General features: G+C 37.8%; 1 protein-coding gene and 1 long non-coding RNA gene across 7 annotated transcripts in view; both read right to left on the bottom strand.

Annotated features, from left to right (window-relative positions):
• The window catches only part of ARL15 (ADP ribosylation factor like GTPase 15), a 418,972-nt gene that overhangs the window by 312,569 nt on the left and 85,806 nt on the right, over window positions 1-20,597 (bottom strand). The gene's annotated exons all lie outside the window — the stretch shown is intronic.
• Window positions 3,935-8,915, bottom strand: LOC116555532. Its single transcript, XR_004270572.1, has 2 exons — window positions 7,967-8,915; window positions 3,935-7,916 (listed from the first exon to the last, which is right to left on the bottom strand). It is a non-coding gene; the product is annotated as an uncharacterized LOC116555532 (long non-coding RNA).

Below are 20,597 nucleotides of genomic sequence, written 5' to 3'. Positions count from 1 at the left end.
CAGTGGTGTGATCTCAGCTCACTGCAACGTCCACCTCCCAGGTTCAAGCAATTCTCTGCCTCAGCCTTCCGAGTAGCTGAGATTACAGGCGCCCACCACCATGCCTGGCTAATTTTTGTATTTTATTTTATTTTATTGAGTTTTAGGTTTTGGGGTACCTGTGAAGAACATACAGGATTGTTGCATAGGTACATACATGGCAATGTGGTTTGCTGCCTTCCTCCTCATCACCTATATCTGATATTTCTCCCCATGTTATCTCTCCCCAACTCCCCACCCCCTGCTGTCCCTCCCCCAGTTCACCCCAACAGACCTCAGTGTGTGATGCTTCCCTCCCTGTGTTTATGTATTCTCATTGTTCAGCACCCGCCTGTGAGTAAGAACATGTGGTGTTTGATTTTCTGTTCTTGTGTCAGTTTGCTGAGAACCATGGTTTCCAGGTTCATCCATGTCCCTACAAAGGACACGAGCTCATCATTTTTTTACGGCTGCATAGTATTCCATAGTATATATGTGCCACATTTTCTCTGTCCTGTCTGTCATTGATGGGCATTTGGGTTGGTTCCAAGTCTTTGCTATTGTAAACAGTGCTACAATGAACATTCGTGTGTGTGTCCTTATAATAGGATGATTTATAATCCTTTGGATATATACCCAGTAATGGGATTGCTGGGTCAAATGAAATTTCTATTTCTAGGTCCTTGAGGAATCACCACATATCTTCCACAATGGTTGAATTAATTTACACTCCCACCAACAGTGTAAAAGTGTTCCTATTTCTCCACATCCTTGCCAGCATCTGTTGTCTCCAGATTTTTTAATGATTGCCATTCTAACTGGCGTGAGATGCTATCTCAATGTAGTTTTGATTTGCATTTCTCTAATGACCAGTGATGATGAGCATTTTTTCATGTTTGTTGGCCTCATATATGTCTTCTTTTGAAAAGTGTCTGTTCATATCCTTCTCCCACTTTTGAACGGATTTGTTTGTTTCTTGTAAATCTGTTTTAGTTCTTTGTAGATTCTGGATATTAGCCCTTTGTCAGATGGGTAGATTGCAAAAATTTTTTCCCGTTCTGTTGGTTGTCAGTTCACTCAAATGATTGTTTCTTTTGCTGTGCAGAATTTTTGTATTTTTAGTAGAGACGGGGTTTCACCATCTTGGCCAGGCTGGTCTTGATCTCCTGACCTTGTGATCCACCTGCCTCGGCCTCCCAAAGGCTTGAGCCACTGCACTGACCAAAACTACCTTTTTTCAATTTAAAAGGACTTATTTATTCAAAGATTATAATCTTCCAGGAGGGTATTAAAGTCATGAAATGAACTCAGTAACAGTCCCTGAGTGTTGTTTTTCTAATGTCCCTATTGGCAAACTAAGTCCCACTTTTGCCCACCCCAACAAGGTTTTATTGTTTTTAATATTATGGTTCTATAAAATCCATAAATCTGGAAGCTGCTACCTAAACAACTTTGAAAAGTTGAGTGGCAAAGGACATAGTGGTAAGTTATATACAATTTTCTTTTCAAGAGAGGAAATCAATGTCTGTGCTTGTAAAATGTTAACCGAACCACAAAATATCTTTTTGTGATAATTATGTTAACAACAGTGAGGGTGAATACAAGACTGAACTTTTCCATTCAGTGAAGACACATGATGAAAAACAAATCACATATGACTATTGTCTATGCCAGACTCCAATCTATTTGCTGTAATTCCGACAGGAGATGTACAGGAATTCTGTACTGCCCATGTTTTCAGAAATTAGGACTTTCAGTTTTCTTTCCCTCTCCATGTTTCTGCTGAGAACCCAGTCTTACAGTGTCATAAATAAGCTAAGACTTTTGGCAGATGTGCACTGCTTTGAATTGCTCATCTGTACCTATAATGCCTAACTATGAATCTCCATTATCCCCTTGGCAATTACATTAACTCCAGGCTGTGGCCTTCCTAAAATCCAGACAAATTACCCAATGCCCAGACTTCTTTCTAGAAACTAAAGAGAATACACCCACTCTAAAGTTTCAAGTCAAATCTTGTACTTTTTTCTCTATCTCTTTACATTTCAGTGCAGATGAATAAGATTTTAAAACGTAAAGGAGTTAATGCTTAAAGGCACACCCTACATATTGTGGATCAAAGGCCATAATTAAAGGATCGATTCTGAACATCGTGCTGATTTTGGAGCAAACAAAGTTCATTTAGTAGTTAACACTCAGAATCCAATCCAGGTATTTGTGTAGCTTGTGCACTGTTTTTCATGAAAGTACCTGGAGGAATGTACAGTGATTTACTAAAAATCATCTTTGCTATCAATTCCCTTGGACTGCTTGCTTTTTTTTTTTTTTTTTTTTTTTTTTTTTTTTTTTTTGGTGGTGTCTCTTCCCAGGCTGGAATGCAATGGCACAATCTTGGCTCACTGCAAACTCTGCCTCCCAGGTTCAAGTGATTCTCTTGCCTCAGCCTCCTGAGTAGCTGAGATTTACAGTCGTGACCCACCATGCCCAGCCTCCCTCGAACTTTTCTAACTCCTTTGGTTGCACACACCTCAAAAATCCCAGCAACTGCTATGGTGTGAAGAGATCTCACTTTGGGTAAAGTACTTTCCAAGCACTTTGGAAGGATTATTGAATTTAATCCTCATACCTCCCTGGGAGGTGTACACTTTACATCAGGCCCCTGTGACTGTAAAGGCAACTACTCAGAGATCACTTGGCCAAGATTACACAGCTAACAAGATCTGGGATTTGAACACAGGTCTAATCAGCTTTCCAAAAAACTAACCACTGCACTGTACTGCCTGTTAGGAAAAACCCATCAGGGGATAAAAAGATATTCCACTTAGTTTGTTCCAAACACATCAAAAGTTTAGTGACTACCCTTGGCAAAATACCAATGCCTCAGAATTATTGCCTTTCCTTACTGGCTGGCCCATCTGACACTTAACTGAAGAGCAGTTCTTTGCCTTTAGTGTGTAGCCTTCCAGAAGTGGAGGGCTTTGTTAAATTATTATGCTAGAGTCCCAACCAACAACTAAAACCTGGTCATGATTAATTGTTCAACAAATCTTATTTGAGCACCGCCATAATGAAGTAACTGTTAAGTAACTGAAATTGTGCTGTGGAGGACTAAATACGTGAAAGCCATATTCCTGTCCTCTAGGAACTCCTGGTCAAAGTCATAGTAAGAACAAAGACTGCTCCAGAAACAATAAGTAAAGTTACCTGATGATCACTTCTAACTTCCTTGTCCTTTTCCTCAAATTCATAATTTTCTGGGAAATGAAGAAGGACAAAATGAACACTGTTGAATAGTTTAAAAATATCTAGTGGAACGGACTAAATTGTCCTCCATCCCTTTTATCCTTCCTAGGGGTGGAGGAGAAAAATTTATATTTTTTCTCAGGCAAATCTAGATTAATGATATCAAATTAAGGGATCTGGACAGGAAAAACAAAAGAAACCAAACAGTGGAAGTAATAAATAGATTATAATGATCTGGCCCCAAGTCTATGTCTGTTTAATCCTAGTGGTTACATAGTTTACGTAGAGTTGCAAGACATGTGGGGGTAAAAAACTAATTCCAGCACCCCAAATACCATAATTAGGACTTCCTGATATAGCTTGCAAAGGGTGCTGGTAGGATCAACTTTCTAAGTTGGTACTCTTCATTCATTCACCCAATATTGATTGAGTGTTCACCAATGCCAAGGGGTAGACATTTACAGTGAGCAAGGAAGATATGCCCACAGCCCTCATGGAAGTTATAGTCTAGAAGGGAAGTCAATATTAGACAGTCACAAGCATATTTAAATACTGACAATGAGAAGCGCTATGAAGGGAAAGAAGAAGGTGTCTCTTAAAAGTTGACCAGGTTGCATATAATTATACTTCAAAATGCTGAGGGGGAAAGAAATTTGATAAGTGATCCTATTTAGATGAAGAGTTTAAAAAAAAAAAAAAAAAAAACCCTCTCTGGGAGATAGGAAAACAAAAAATATCTTTGCAGAAATAAATAGGAGTTAGCCAAAGAATGAGAACAACGTTTCATGAAGAAGAGATTATAGTTGTGTAAGCGCTGAGAGAGAAAAAATTTGACTTGTCATAGAAACTGAAAAAGCTAATGTAGTCAAGAAGTAGCCATCAGGGGAAGAGGGGAACAGAAACACAAGAAAATGTAAGGGCAGCCAACCATATAAACACACCTAAACCAAAAGTCTTTGAATGACTTCTAATAATGTCTCTGATACAAAATAATAACGACTATACAAGGTCCATATCTTAAAAAAATAAGCAATTAAAATACAATAAATTTTCAGAATTCTCAAGTGAAAGATTTGGAACTGGAAAGGCTCATCTAGTCCAATGAGCCCTACATCTTTCAAATGAGAAAGGGAACTCCATGCGCATGTGTGAGATGCCGTTATCCTCTCTGAATCTCCTTTCTCAAGAACCCACGTTCTTATAGCAGAGAAGAATCTTGCTTCTCCTGAAGGGTTTGCTCTGCACCACAGCATAACAATATCCTATACAAAAGGGATGTGAAAGCCACTGGCCAGCAGGTCACAGGATGTGGTACAATACTACCTCCCACAGCTCCTTTCAATATTCAAATGGATGTGGGTATCTATCTGCAAAGGGAGACTAAAAGAATTAAAAAAAGAGGCCAAACTGCACTAAAAACCCCTACAGAAGAGACATTTTACTTCACCCCCAATGTTACCTCTTCTTAAAACATGACAGGCGCAAGCATCTAAACACAAACAGAGCATGCCTCTATTCAGTCTTATTCCTGTTCTACGGAATTGTTCACTTGCCAAACAAACTGCCTGTTCAGAAGACCATTTGTAGTTACACAAATGAGAAAAGACTTCTGATTAAGGTGAACATAGTCATTTAGTTTCACCTTCTCCTAAAACTGCTCTAAAATGATTTTAAAAGACATTTTTTAAAAAAAGACAAACATACTTGGACATAAAAAATAACTGTAACATTTTGGAAACTAGAAAGCAGAAGAACAAGTGGTAACTGATCCAGCAGACCAGAAGCTGAGTCTAAACAGGCAGTGAAAGAAAGGTGAGCCACAAGACGGTTTGCCCCTGGGACTCCCAAGGAGCTTAGGAATGGGTGGAATCCAAGATCCCTTATAAATGGGGATGAAGGAGGGACTAAAAACAGGAGGACTGGTTCAGATCCCTTTAAAGAAGGACTTAAGAGTTCTAGATCCTCTCTCTGATTTCACATAGCTGGGCAACTGGCCCTGCCACCCTGATAGAAGACTACACCTTTTATTTTCTGTACTGAAGATCTCCAGGCCCATATTACAGCAAGAATATTGTACAGAAAAGGAGAATTTAGTGAAACTTGAGCACAGTGAATATTGAGAGCCCAAGCCCCTTTTCCCACTTGCTTCCCCCACCACTGAGGCTCAGGCTTACATTCTCCAGGTAGGAGCCTGAAAGATTCTTCTTTGGAATATCTGACCACTCCAAGAGAGAAAACCTAAAGGTATGATTATTGGGACCTTTCTGATAAAACAGCCAAACACCCATGGTGAAACACATAGTAGATAAATCTCACTCTTGCATGTAGAATTATGAATTAGCTTCATATGCCTCACTTTTAAATATAAATAGACAAGAATTGCCAGGCATCTGAGAAAAGTCATTAATATGAAAGACAGAAACCTAACACAGGAAAATATTTTTTAAAACTTAGGGTAAGCATCACTATACAATGAGATGAAAACCTAATACATACATACATGCACATGCACACACACACACACATGCACGCACGCGCACACACACACATTCACGCACCAAAGCACATCATGAAATTTCAAAAGGCTGGAATTGCCAAACAAGATTAAAAAAATCATCACCACCACCAGAAAAAGCACGTCGGATACATAACGTTCAGGATTAAAATAACAATGTTGCTTAGATAGCAACAGCTAGAAGCTTAGAAATAAATGGCATCATGACTCCAAAACTATGATAGGCAATTATTTCCAAGCTAAAATTCTATACCAACTAAACCATCAGTCATGAGTCCACTAAGTAAGATCTCAATGCACTTTGGAGTAAGCTAAAGAACACAAAGACCTGGAAGCCAGCAAGCATCTTATAGGAGAAGGGATCCCCCAGCATGATACTTCAGGTGATGACAGCCATGCAGCAGGGCTGGAAACTACCAGCCCAGATTGGAGTAGATCAGAAGCTCTGAGAGAATGTCACCAAGAAGATGAACTAGATAGAATTTTATAGCACACCTATTTGAAATTATTGAGGAGATTTATACAACTCAAGAGACTGATGAGTGAATGATAAAGACATAACAAACTAAATAAACGACAATATGTGACAATGATTAAATCAAAAGAAAGTAGAGTTGAATAAAGAAGAAATAATAATATGACAGTGATGAATGGTATTTATAAAGGCATAATAATATAAATACATGGATTCCACCCAAAATTAGAGCATTAACCATGTGGGCAGAATGAAGGAGCTGGGGGAGGTAAAGACGTGTCTTTGGGTGAATTGGGAGAGAAAACAGTGAAATCCTCAATTTCCAAAGCAGAAGCCAATAGATAATGCCTAAACCTAGAAAAATCAAGAAGTAGCTATGCAAGTACATTAATCAGAATGATGGAGGTAAATATGAAGAGAGAGAGAAAGGCTAAATACAGTAGTGGAAATGGAAAAAGCTAGAGAAAGAGAAGTTTGAGAGGGGATTTGAAGGGAGGGAAAGAAGAAGTTGATCCAACAACTACTGGTTTTCACATAATAGGCTGTATACGATTACTTGATCTTTAAAAAAAAAAAAAAAAGTTCACATATAACCCTGATAAAAATAAAAACTAAATAATAAAAAGCCAAGAAATATGGACTAGAATTGAATATTCACTTCTGTATCCCGTATATTATTAGAAAAACATGTATACCTGTATTTTATAGCAAAGGTAGTACCATTCTTTTTAAAGGACTATTCTGAGGTCTTCTTTAGCGTGAAGCACATAGAATGCAAAAAAAAAAAAAAAAATCATTCACCTCAGGTCATTTCTTGTACCTGGACATTGACACGACATGCTGTACAAAGAGGCTAATTTTTGAACAGTAACTTGCAAAGTCCATATCCTTCCAGAGTGTTTGACACTGACAGCCTTTCTTATTTTGTATCTTTTATTTATTCATAGCCCACCTTCTCCTCAAAGAAGACAGCTATCTTTTTCTTACATGGCAACTTTCTCTTCAAAATATAAAAATACACAGTGAGTTAGAGGATTATAGGATGCTAAAAAAACAGAAGAGCTAAAGAGTTCTTTGATAAAGGGTAAAAGAGGAGGAATGACTGGTAGAAATAACATTAATTTATTCTTTGTGTCCTAATATTTGGCTTGAATACGACATCAAATATTTATTCCCTAATGTCTTCCATGCAAGCTGAAAAGGCAAAGAGGCGTAACAAGTAAAATTCACAAAAATATCCTTTTTCTTTGTTATTAAGCAGTTCTTACTAAAAAGCAAGACATTTTTAAATGTACCCACTTCAAAATACATTGTAAGATTCTGTGACACAGGCATCAACAAATAAACCATAAAATCCTCCCAATCAAATTGAAATTTTTTTTTCATGAACTATATTTCTCAAGGCAAGAACACTTTGATAAAAAATAATGCATATTTTCTATTTTTTTTACTGCAATCTACTTACTTTCCAACCAACTTGCTTCGAATATTCTCTTGGAAGTTTGTACTTCAAGAGAGTGGTTTGAAAGAATTCAATATGCTATTTCAACAAAATGATAAATGTATTGTGAAATATATTATATTTGATTATCAAGCTAAAGCATTGCAAATGGCCATCACAGAATCCAAATTCACCCATAATATTCTAACCCCCAAAATATTCCTCTGAAGGAATACCTGTACATGACAAGCAGGATACCAAAGGATACCTGTACATGATACCAAAGGAGAACTGTACATGACAAACCTTTCGTGGCATCTGGGCCTTAAAAATTAAAGGCCATTCTGACTAAAGTATGTTATTTTCCAAAGGAACTTTTGTTGTTGTTACTGCTGCTGTTGCTATTTGAACTGACTAATCCTCAAGTGGGTTCTAGCCACTCTGAAGAATATTTGCAAGTATAAACATATTAGAATTGAAAGAGACCTTACATGCCATATAGTGCTTTTCCTCAAGATGCAAAACTTTGGTGCAGAGAAGTTGATTCCGTTGACAAACAACTCATGATTAATTCGGTCTCCTAGAACCCAATCTAGTGCTTTTTCTATAATAACACATCACACAGTCTATAAAACCAGTACAATTACCACCTGATACTTTCAGCAAACAAAATGAAAATATACATATTTTAATAGGTAGTTTTTATTTTTGTAGTCACACATAAGAGGATGTTATGTGTGAAACTAGGATTCTTTTTATTGTTCAAAAGACAGACTGTCCAATTATAGCAATTGCTGAACCAGAAATGTATTTTCAGTTTATTTTCCCAAATAAGGTTAGTGGTTTGTTTGGGGTGCACAAAGTATTACAAAATGGCATAGAGTAGGTGCTATTGCAGGGTTTTCTCCTGCTCCCACCAGACTACAAAAGGGCAACAAGTTGGAGGGGACAGAAAGGTTGGGAGCAAAATACAAGGAGCTGGAGAGCTGTTCTATCAGTTCAGCCTTTAAGATCCATCAATAGACCCTAATCACTGAGTGAAAGCCCTGGCAATTTTATCTACACTCCAGAAAATAATTCCTTGGACAGTTAAAAAACTGGAATATCAAAAAACTGATGATAGTTTTAGGTAGCACTTAAATGAAACACTTTTTTTTTTTTTTTTTTTTGAGACGGAGTTTCACTCTTGTCGCCCAGACTGGGGTACAGTGGCACAATCTCAGCTTACTGCCACCTCTGCCTCTCAGGTTCGAGCAATTCTCCTGCCTCAGCCTCCCGAATAGCTGGGATTACAGGTCCCCCCCATCCAACCACACCCAGCTAATTTTTTGTATTTTTAGTAGAGATAGGGTTTCACCATACTGGCCAGGCTGGTCTTGAACTCCTGACCTCCGGTGATCTGCCCACCTCGGCCTCCCAAAGTGCTGGGATGGCAGGCGTAAACCACCGTGCTTGGCCAAATGAAACACTTCTACATTTTCATCTGACCTTTTAAAAGAATATGATAATGATAGTTCAGGAATCAAAGTTCAGGAAGGAAATAAAGAGTAGACAAAGTCCAAAATGAGGAATATGCTCTTCTGCAACACACCTACTTAACCAGAAAAGAGTAAGTTGAGTAGGAAGAAATGCCAAGTCACTAATTTGTTTAAGGATCTTGGTTATTGGTTGATTCCATTAGGAATATGTCTGGCTACAAATAACAGAAAATTCATGTTAGGTGCTTTAAACAGGCATCGCCAAACCTAAAGGGCCAGAGAGTAAATATTAAGACCTGTGAGCCATACAGTCTCCGTTGCAATTACTCAACTCTGTCATAGCATGAAGGCAGCCACAGTCAATACATGGCTGTGTTTCAGTAACATTTTACTTACAAAAATAGGCAATCAGCCTATGGGACACAATTTGCCAACCAGTGGTTTAACCAAAATGCCAATCCCTGTTTTAAAAAAAATGGGACTTAATTAAAAAGAAGCTGGCCTTTTCTGTAAGGTAGTAAGAAGAGCACGTCAGCTCCAGATGTCACATTTCTGTTTAAGAAGAGGAAAAGGGAAAAGGAAGGTAGATGGGAAGGCTCGCTCAGCCACATGTGTCCCTTTTCACAAGAAAGCAAAAACCTTCCCCCAAAGCACCTCAAGCAGATCCCCTCCCCCACAAGATCACTGGTCAAAACCAAACAGCACGGCCACATCTAGTTGTAAGAGAAGCTGAGAAAACAGGGAACACAGGAGTCTGAGAGATTTAGACCAATCATGGTTCATTCACTGCCTGGGGCCAGACACATTGCTGCCTCAGATCAGGGTATTTTAGCAAGAAGGATAAATGACTATTGGGTGTACAATTAACACTGTTTGTCCTACTGGGCTTCATCTTTCATATCTTCTCTATTGGTTTAATCTGAACTAATTAGTCAAATGGAGATTGAGAAAGATTAAGCATGTTGGTGCTGGGGGTGGGGAACAAATAAGAGTGAATCTATCCTTAGCTACCTAAAAGTGGTGATTTAATGGGAAGGAGATGAGGAGTGAGAAAACTGAATGGCAGTCCTGCCAGCCCAGTTTTATGACCTTAGCCAGAACACTTAACCTACCCATGCCTCTGTTTCTCCAACTGGAAAAATAAAGTTGTTAAACTAGACGTCTCTAAGGTCCCCTGACACACTAACATCCTATGTCTCCTTTAAATATGTTGTCTGATCAAGCAAACATAGCATAACATATCCAGTTAAAATTTCATTCTAAAAATAGTAAAGCCCAAATCACAAACATGGAGGATTCCCAGGCAGAATAAAGTTTTAAACTAAAGAAGAAAAAGGATTTTATTCAAATAACTTTTCACACATTGCTAAAAGACTGGCATTCCATTCAACCCTTCCAATTTCTAAGAAAACACACGTGTAAGAAGGGTGGTTAACTTTTTAAAAACACTATAAATGTGTCTTGTAAAAATTATACTGTTTCTTACAACAAACTTAAAATAGTTCTCAAGTCCAAAAGGGTAACTGTTCTAGCTAGACGACTAACTGAGGATGCTCTAGTCACCCCCTCCCCGGCCACAACCCCAAATAAGCATTGCAAAAGATAAGGTGGCAGGAATTAGATTTACTTTTGAGATTCTCCCTCAAATAACCACCCTTTGAACAATGCACTGGAAATTAATCAAAACACAGTCGGGACCATTGAGGTTCCTTAAGAAACAGGCTTTTCAAAAGGAATCCAAATGAATAACTCTTCTGGCAGTTTGAGCAAAACAGGAATAAAGACGGAAGACAAGAAGAGAGGCAGGAAGGGAGAGAGTAAAAGCATTTTGAAGGAAAATTTTGTTTGGCAAAAATGTTCTCATATTTTCCCGAGAAATCTTCTAGTTTTATATCCATACAACAGAGATAATAAAAATCTTCAATAAATGTGTTATAATTTATCTTAAAAAAAACACCACAAACTGAAGGCTCTAACCCACCAAGAAATTAGTACAGAAAATTATTTTAGTTTAGTACCATTAACTTGGTCAAAGATTTGGAGATGAAGAAAACTAAAAAAAATCCATTAGTTTATTGTGTGGAAAGCATGTAGTCTTTTGAGATTTCATTAGCTGAGCAACAATTGTTTCCGTTACAACTTCTAAAATATACTTACGACTAAATTTGAACACATACATGAGAAAGCAGTCTTTTAAAACAGGCCAAAATAGCAGTCTCAAACAGAGTAATCAAATGATTACTGTATGGCCAGAGCAAAAAAGAAAGGAAGGAAAGAATGAAGAGATGGAAGGAGGGAAAAGAAGAGAGAAGGAAGTGGAGGGTTGCAGAGGGACCACCACACAGAGATGCAGGGACCGCTTCAGGTTAACAAGAAGCCTTCAGCTCCTGCACATTTAATAGAGAATACTTTATTCAGTAACTGATACAACTCCACTGGAGTAGATAAGAGATATCCTTCCAGTAAAAATTCTCCAAGGATTCTGCCCTGTAATAGAACAGGCAGCAGTTCTCAATCCTGACATACCAAAGGGGTTAGCAGGAGTTTCCCCGAAATGCCCATTCTCAGACAGATGAAAGAACTTCCTTTGAAAAATGCTGGAACTTTTCACCTCTGCAAAGCCTGTTTCCCTACATATTGTCCTCCGTGGCCGTCTCAGCGTTTTCATCAGCTCCCAGCCTCTTCACCATTTGTCATTTGCACCCACATACAATAGGAAAACACATTTTCAGACATGCCTCAGCATGTCCAGGATGGGATGCGCCGTCACAACTAAGCCGCATTACACGAAAATGTGTGAAATCCATCGCTTGACCCACTTACATGGAAAGACGCGTACCACGTTTAACCTGAAACGTCCTAAACACTTCTCATGGGCATTTCCATTCATGTGGCTTCATAATATCAATGATTGAGAACTGAAGAAGGTTTGGGTCATATTTATTTATTTATTTATAACCCTCATGTCTCTCAGTTTCCTCGCAGGAACCTGTGACTCTTGTATAGCATAGTAGCTGTGGCCCCACGTTGGAAGGAGGTATGATCAAAGGCAGCCTGGCCAGACTTGGGAAAACATTTCCACTGAGAATGGACATACTGCCTGTCAAAAGGTTATTCCCACCGCGTTGGGGCAGCAGATCACGTTACTCCAGAGTAACAACATGAAAGGGCAGAATCTGGCCATAGTCACCCACATACGTGTTTTTCTTTCCAACAAGGGCAAATGGGAGACACCAGCCAGGGCAGAACATCCTTCTTATCACTTGAGGGGGTCTGGGGGTGGGGAGGAAGCCTTTCCCTAATCAATACAGCTCCTAAGCCGCAGCCACTGTTTAATGCCTTTTATATTTTTCTTTTCATTCAGAAACAGCTCACATTCAGCAAGACTTTTCTGTCTTAAACTTTTTTTTTTAAACCCAAGCAATCACAAGCTATATTCTGTGGAAGACAAAATAACTTTGGAGGCGTAAATCTTAATGTCAATGACAGGAAGGCTTTGGTGAACCATTACCATAAATCTGACAAACGCTAATTTGATGGGTGGCTGTATCTGTCTGCTGCACGGCCAGTCTAGACAGTCTATTGAGAAATCCTAAAACACAACTGTTTGTTCCCTGTAACACCATCTGGATATGGCAATAAGCGCCGACCCAGCGCCATTCACACATGGATCAAAGCACATGCTAATGCTATCATGAAGTCATACACATAAAAAATTCAATCTGAGAACTCGAAGCAATTTTCCTAAGTCTTCAGTGAAGAAACCCCAGACTTAGTGCGACTCAAGCTAAGTGCGCAAAGGGGGAGAGGGGGAAAAAAGGAACTGAATATTTAATGAGCTTGGGTTTCCAGAGGAATGTTAGGCCACCCATTGTATTGGAAAAGGCTCATGTCACACTTCAGTCATGGTACCCGTCAGGGTGCCCCTTTACAAAAATTGATCTGAAGACCTTTGTAATTACCTGTTTCAGTCAGGGGTGGGGGGCTGGGGGAGTGGATTCATGACAAGAAATAAAAGAATGGATCCAAGGTGTAAATCTAACATTACATTATATTGGTCTGAGCTGGCAGAAATTTTCAATATTGCACACAATATTAAAAACCTTTCTCATTAAACTGCACTGTGGCATTAGATCAAAGCATCAAGGGCCTCCTATTGAACTCCTTTAAATATTACAAACATAAGAGCAAGTCTGGCTGTGCATAAAATAGAAACAAAGCCAATTTTTTTTTTGTCCACCCTCATCCTATAGCTGGCTGGAGGGAAACATTGCTTGAGAAATCTGCAAGTCAAACAGGAAGAAACTTTACTTCTCCCAAATATTTAATTTAACAAGGCATAAATGAATACTAGTCTCTAGGATTTCACTTTTGACAGAAAATTTCCAGTAAATATGTTACTCTTTCAAAACTTTAAGCTACTCTTTCAAAAAGTATCACTCAGCAGCACTACCTCAATTGCAAACCATACAGACACTGGTTTCATCCTCACCGCCCTGTGATCCAAACTTCTCAAGGAAATAGAAAGTTCTTATTACACGGGGGCTTTATTCCACTACGCACTTCTAAAGTAACTTTGACTCAGTGCTTCTTGGCTGGCTTATATTGTCTATCAGTATCTGATGGAAAAACATAACTAACAAATATCTGACGAATTTGTTATTACTACACTTATCTCTGTTTGCTGGGAGACACTGCATATGTTATGTCCCAAATTTCCACATACTCAGCATAAGCTACGCGCAAATTCCCACCAGCACATTTTATTTTATAGCAGCTATGATAGTTGTCTCTATGTTATGGGTATATGTATATGTTATGTGTACACACACACACAAAACTAATTAAGTCCCTAAAATGTACTACAGGCCATGGAGGGTGAGTTAAAGAGGTAACAGAAAAATCTGTCAGGAATTACATACTGTAACTAAGTACTTCAGCTTTCATAGGTTGTGGCTTATGCTGCAAATTTCTAGTTTATGTTGTAGTTAAGACAATGTATATACCTTATATCTGTATAAGCTAAGTATAAAATGATAACTGAAACAGAACCCTTCTACTCAGAGCATCCAGGTGTTTTATCTATTTCTATTCTACCTGCTAATGCCTTTAAAGGTAATAAAGAATTAAAAATATTAACATTACATTCTAGTTTTTAAACAGTTTTAAGTAAAAACAAAAGCCGGCTTAAGTCTCCAATCATTTTACAATTCTAGATGTAAATTAGGTAAAGAAATCGGAAAACAAGAGATAAACAGTTAAGCCACAGGTTTCTTAAAGTTCCGTTCGATTTAAAAGGAAGATTTCTCCTCCCAAAGTATTTTATAAAACAAAATATATTTATCTTTTCCAATGGAGTTTTGGTAAGACAATGCTTTTGTTTCTTTTTTTTTTTTTTAAGAGAAACAAAACACCATTAATTTTACCGCATCCTATATGAAATCTTCCCTAAACATATCTTAAAATAAGGGAAGTTAAGGAAATATACCAATTGCAAGTCCGCTGTGAAATATTCTATTTTAAATGCTGATCATAGATCATTAGTTATATTTAAACTAGAGAGTTAACCATTATGACATAATCTGAATCACAAAGACAAACAGAAAACAGCCTATTTTTTCTGTACTGCATGTTTCCTAAGGAACCAGCAAAAAAAACTAATAGAAGAAGGTAAACCAACCTTCCCTAAGGATAGCTTTATTCTCTGACTTTCCAAATAAAAACTGTAAAGATATTAGCTTTCTTCATCTACAAGTCAGTTAGTACACGCCAAGATATTTTAGCAGAATTCAAAAGTATTCCATTTGCAAGGCATACATGTAGACCTGTAGGGATAAAAAGAAATAAACATGTTCATACAAATGTACATTTCAGATGATTCACCATAACGATCAGATATTACCCTAGGTAGAATTAGGGGAAAAAATACTGATGTAAAGTAAGTGAGATATTATAATCATTCTTGTTAACCATTTTATATATTTATAAAGCCATTTTACAAATATAATTAAAAATCTGTGTTATTCTCTATGTTGTATTGACTAAATTACAACTAAGAACATGTTATCTACCAGTAATGGCTTTCTTTCAGGCTATGGCTATAATTCTGTTAAGTTTAAAAGGGGGGAAAAATCACCCAAACATTGCTTAATGTAACTAATCAAGCATTTTCAAAATTAGGCTGGGAATGAAATGTAAGGCAGTATTTGCAGGGATTAAAAAATGTTGTGGTAGAACAGTACTGCCATCTACCGACAACTTTTACCAGTGCCTCGGGAGTGTTTCCAAGAGCAACCTCCCATTTACTTGTAACTGACCCAAGGAAGACTTCAGACACTGTGCAAGTAACCAGAAAGAAGCAACATTTAGACTGCCCACAGTTTTACCTCTGACTTTTAAAGAGTTAATATTGTCTTTCTATTCAAAAAGAGCATGGTTTAAAAAAATTTTTTTTTGAGTTGTTAAAATATAGTGACCCACAGAATGAATATTTTCTAGTAACTAACATCCAGCCAAGAAGACGGCTATGCCTGTTGCAACAGAATGCTCATGCTCCTACAGACAAATCTCTTTCAATGCCGTGATACACCCTATCCTGTATCCCTGATGCAGAATTAGATTCATTATATCCTCTAATGACAAAAGCAGATCACAAGACCTCATAAGCAAGATTGGATGTATTTATTTATACGTCAATCATAAAGCATCCATATTACCACCCAGGGATCACTTTATTTGGGGTCACTGTGGGTCCAAGTCTGGCACTGGGTTCCTGTTGTAGCATAAAAACACCTAGGGTTTAGCTTGGTGGGGAAGTCATGGTGCACACTGACATCGCAGATTTGACAAACTCAGTTGCTATGGCATCTGAGTGAACCATTGCTATGGCATCACCGGGGGAAGAGCCTTTGCACACCTTCTATAATGCTCAAGAAGATACCAAGTAGATGCTTTACACAAGTTCTATCGATTTTTTAGTAGTTTAAAAGTAGATATCGAGTGGGGAAATAAGCAATATAAAGATTCTTGAACCCATATGATGGAGCAGCTGAAGAGGACCGTTAATCTTCTAACTGTGTACATGGATGCTGCATCCCACTAATAATGTAAAATATATATAATTTTGGTCTATGGATTTTAACATTTTATGGAAACACTGCTACTGCTTTTTTTTTTTTTTTTTAGGACAGTAATCTGAAAACAGGTTACAGACAGAAAACATGTAAATGACAGATTTTAAAAAGGATTTAGTCTGCACTAACATAGCCCTTTTAGGCCACATAATTGAAGAACTCCAAAGAACCACAAAATAAACCGAAAACCCCAGACATAAAGAGATCCACTTATTAATTAAAAGCAGCTCTCTTTCGCTATTAAAATAAGGTTGGCCATGCATACTTTATTGCTGTCACAGTCTCACATGAGGCAGTATTCAAAACACATAAAAGTAAAGTTGAATAGTTCTCTATGTAGGGAATGGAGTTAAGTCATGTCTGCTTGCACAAAACTGTTTTGCAAAGCAGCCATATATAGAAGATCAGGGTGGAAGAAAAAAAAAGACTAAAATGCATCAAATCTCAAATTCAATGCGTTTCTTTGGTAGGGACAGTGAGGTGTGCTATAGACAACATGAGTTGAATCAAGAAAGGCCTAAAACTTTCCTTGTTTAAAACTAGAACTAGAAATCAAGACAATCACTGCAAAGAAAGAGGCAGGGAACTAATTAAATAAATTACATACTAATTAAATACAAGTTATTTGGGGACTTTTTTTGTAAGTCTAGGTTTTGTTTTTAAACACAAAAAGTCTGTATCACACTGATTCATCTGTGAGAAGAGGCACTGGTCACAAAAGAGAGAGAGAGGAAGAAAGGGGGAAAAAGAAAAGAAACAGAATGACAACAGTAACTACCAATATTTCATAATGTGGTTTTTAAGAATTTCCAAACACCACATTAGAAACATTGTGGTTAAAAAGTTCACTCCTCATACTAGCTGTTCTTTAAAAGCCATGGGCAAGCAGATGGCAAAATCTAGAACTAAAATGAAAAGGATAAAATGTGTCCTTTCATATTTAATATTCATTTCTTCATGAAATGGATAATCTACTGGTATCTTGGAGGAATAAACATATTTCTTTGCAATAACTTGCAATGTCAGAACATAAGAAGATTATTTATGGTCTTTAAGAAAAGTATGGAAACAAGAAATTCCTATAACAGATTATTTAAAAAAAACTACCACCTTATTTTATGGGTTACTAATAACCATGTAACTATTCCAACTGTATGGTAACTGCCATATAATTACACTGCCTAGTTATTTATGTCTCACAGGTTATATAGGACTAAAGAAAGTTACCTGTTACCATATGTAGACATTTGTGGTTGGCAGATGTGGAAAATACTTTACCATAAAGATCAAAATTGACTTAAAAATTGACCTAGCATATGAATGTGATTGATTTATCCCCCCTCCCCCACCTCCCTTTTGTTTGCTTTTGCTGTGGATGAAAGAAGGAAAAATAGAAGCTTCTAAAGAGATATACAGCTTTCCAGAGTCAATGGTTTATCTAAGTGAAGTCAGCTACTGAACTTTATTCAGCTGGTTTCTCCCCAGAGCACGTCTTCATTGAAGTTTCTGTTTGACATGTTTCATTACCTTGGAAAATTCTGGCATGAAATGCAGCTATTACTGGTCTTAAGTTAGAAATGTTCTTCTTGCTTGATTTTTTAATATAATAATCACCCTAGTTTTTTAATCTAATAAGCACCTTCACACTCATTCCATGTTTCATGGTACTAAAAGACCTTCGGACGCTGTGTGCTAGTTCCACTTTCCTACAAGTGTGTTTACCAGTGAAATTAAACAGTCTATCCCATTTAATAAATCTCTGCAATTAGCAGTGGCCCCCAGCAAGAGACAAGAGACAATGCATGTCATATAATTTACTGGGAACTAACTCATGGCGACCCATAAATTGTACAGTCTGCCTAAAGCACCCCCTTTGCCGTGGTGAGATCCGCAGGGCCGACTCTAGTCCTGGCACTAAGATAGATAAGTCCTAAGAGTGAAATCAGGAAATCAGTAGACATGTGCCTTTTTTTTTTCCCTTTAATTCTGAATAAAATTCCAGAATTTAGGGCAGTGAAAAACACTTCCCCCAACCCCCGCCAAAAAAATCTGACATTTTCTTTCTGCCGAAAGTCTAATTTCTCTTTCCCCAAATTGCTTCACCATATGGAAGGAAAGAATCTCCACCTTTTATCTTCAATCTGTATCACAGTTTGGGCATATACGAGAATTTTGTGTTCACTTTTAATTTTCTTGCTTAGTTAAGAACAACTAACAACTTTCTTGTATGTCAGGACCCAAAATATGTACCTCAAGAGTTATGGTACATTTCACACAGTTAAGAAGATAAGAATTATGGAAATGAAATGATTTTATGATGACTTTGCTTTAATGGGGGTTTTACACAGGGGCTTTCCTGGGAAGATGTCCAGGCAAATTGTGTCCAAAGCCCAGAATGAAGGGAAAATTCACCTTGATGTAACATAGTTGAAGAGGGATTTGCTGATTTGTCATTTTAAATGAAACACAAACTCCAATTCCAGCCGAGTTATGAGAGCATTCCTTTGTCCTCTTCCTTAAGGGATTTTTTTCTTTTTCCTTTGTTTTTTTCAAATCTTACAATTGAGAAACCACTCAAGAAGATGGGGTACACACAAACACACACACACGCACACACTTCATACATACATCTTACATGTACACACACACATCCAGTTTCAAAAAGGACTAATAAGAATCCAGTCAGCTCTCAGATAATAGAGTCAAAACAATCTCACTCTTCTTAAGCATAAACTTCACATGAAGAACTAGATATAAACAAGCCGCATTCAATAAGGATAAGTAAAATCTCTGTCAAGCTTACAAAAGGACCAAAAAAAAAAAAAAAAAAAAGAAGTCATGGGGGCCAAAGAAGTAATTTTTAGGTTATTCGGCCAGAAACACACATATGCACATGCACACACACACACACCCTCATGCACATGCACACATGTATAGCATGTGCACACGCATACACAAAGTTTTTCATTTGGAACATTTTTGAACAATGAAAGGGCAACAGAAATTTAAGCATCTTGGGAAATACTCTTCCTGTGCCAAATAAGCATAAACAAAATAAATTCTTAAAGCAAATGTTAAATACTAGAGGATGGGGAGTAAAAATGAGCCAAGCTGGAGTTAAAAGATCGATCCTGAAAGAATAAGAAAGGAAGTTTCTCCCGAACCCCAATGAATCTCACATTTCTAAGAAGCACAGTTCAGTTACTTGAGCTGTCCTTTGAACAAAAATTTAAACTTAAAGAGACAGTATAATTAAGTCAGGCCCTTGGGATTTTATTCTAAAAAGTCATACTAATTATTTTCCCCTAAAACATCTAGGAAGAGTGTGGCAACAAAGTGGCACTGCGCTTCCCCCGAAACCTTCAAAGCTGGGATGCTACTTAGTCAACGATTTGGCTAGGACTCACCACATAAAAAAAGACCAAGAAAAAACAAAAACAAAACAAACAACAACAAAATACACACACACACTTGAGCAGCCTGTTTGGACATTGTAGTACTTGTTCCACAAAAGTCATCAGAGCGTTCTAGGAGCTTCTCATCTAGGTTAACACTGACACTGCTGGTCAGCAATAAGTCAAAGCTATGCTCGTCACACAAGCATGTAAAATCATCACCTTAAATGGTATGAAAGTATTTGTGCTGTTGGAAGGTAGGGAATGGGGTGAGGGGAGGGGCAGGGATAAGGATTCCTTTTCCCATTCCACTCCCGGCTTCTCTTGATCTTCCCAGGGTGGAGGAGCAGTTGGAAACTGTTCACCCACCCAGTTACTGTGGGAAGAAACTGGAGGGCCTAGTGAAAAATGGGAGAAATCTTCTCCACACCTTTGTCTCAAGCCTTGGCTTAAGACATAATACTTTTTTTTTTTTTTTTTCTGAGACTGAGTCTCAGTCTGTCGCCCAGGCTAGAGTGCAGTGGCACAACCTCGGCTCACTGCAACCTCCGCCTCCCAGGTTCAAGTAATTCTTCTGTCTCAGCCTCCCGAGTGCTGGGACTACAGGCATGTGCCACCACGCCCAGCTAATTTTTGGTTTTTGTTTTTTTTTTCCAGTAGAGACAGGGTTTCACCACATTGGCCAGGTTGGTCTCAAACTCCTGACCTTGTGATCCACCTGCCTTGACAAGGAGACAAGTTATTTGAGAGTCAAACTGGGCCTTAAAATTATCACGCATCATGTTATCAAAAGGCAGTGACTGTGGAAGGTAAATGTCCTCCCTCCTCCTTTCATGAGTGCACCTATCCTCCCACCATTTAAAAAAAAAAAAAAAAAAAAAAAAAAAAAAAAAAAAAAA

Source organism: Sapajus apella, unplaced genomic scaffold, assembly GCF_009761245.1.
Source record: "Sapajus apella isolate SASKATOON/1434 unplaced genomic scaffold, GSC_monkey_1.0 scaffold1, whole genome shotgun sequence".
Taxonomy (NCBI): domain Eukaryota; kingdom Metazoa; phylum Chordata; class Mammalia; order Primates; family Cebidae; genus Sapajus; species Sapajus apella.
This window is presented reverse-complemented; position numbering and strand designations above follow the sequence as displayed.